The sequence below is a fragment of the Morone saxatilis genome, unplaced genomic scaffold (assembly GCF_004916995.1).
Source record: "Morone saxatilis isolate NCDOM2014 unplaced genomic scaffold, NCSU_SB_2.0 Contig3, whole genome shotgun sequence".
Lineage (NCBI taxonomy): Eukaryota > Metazoa > Chordata > Actinopteri > Moronidae > Morone > Morone saxatilis.
This window is the reverse complement of record NW_023339873.1, coordinates 13,971,418-13,971,751: the sequence shown is the minus strand read 5'-3', so window position 1 is coordinate 13,971,751 and position 334 is coordinate 13,971,418.

Here is a 334-nt window from a genome sequence, read left to right as displayed (position 1 = left end):
TCCAATATTAAGGAAACACTCCAGTTTAAATATTGCTCATCAGATGATAAAACACATGAACACTAATCAAAGAGGACCGGTAAAAGGCTTTGAAAACAATTCAGTTGATTCAGTTAAGGAGCGTAGTAAATGGCTAGATCTCTCTCTTTCAGATGCATAAAACACATGAACACTAATCAAAGGAGGACGGTAAAGGCTTTGAAAACAATTCAGTTGAATTCAGTTAAGGAGCGTAGTAAAATGGTAGTTAAATCGCACTGACAAGACATATAAAATGCCTATATTGAATAAAAATCATGTTTTTGTCTCCAGATGTACAAAATATTTAGGTTCC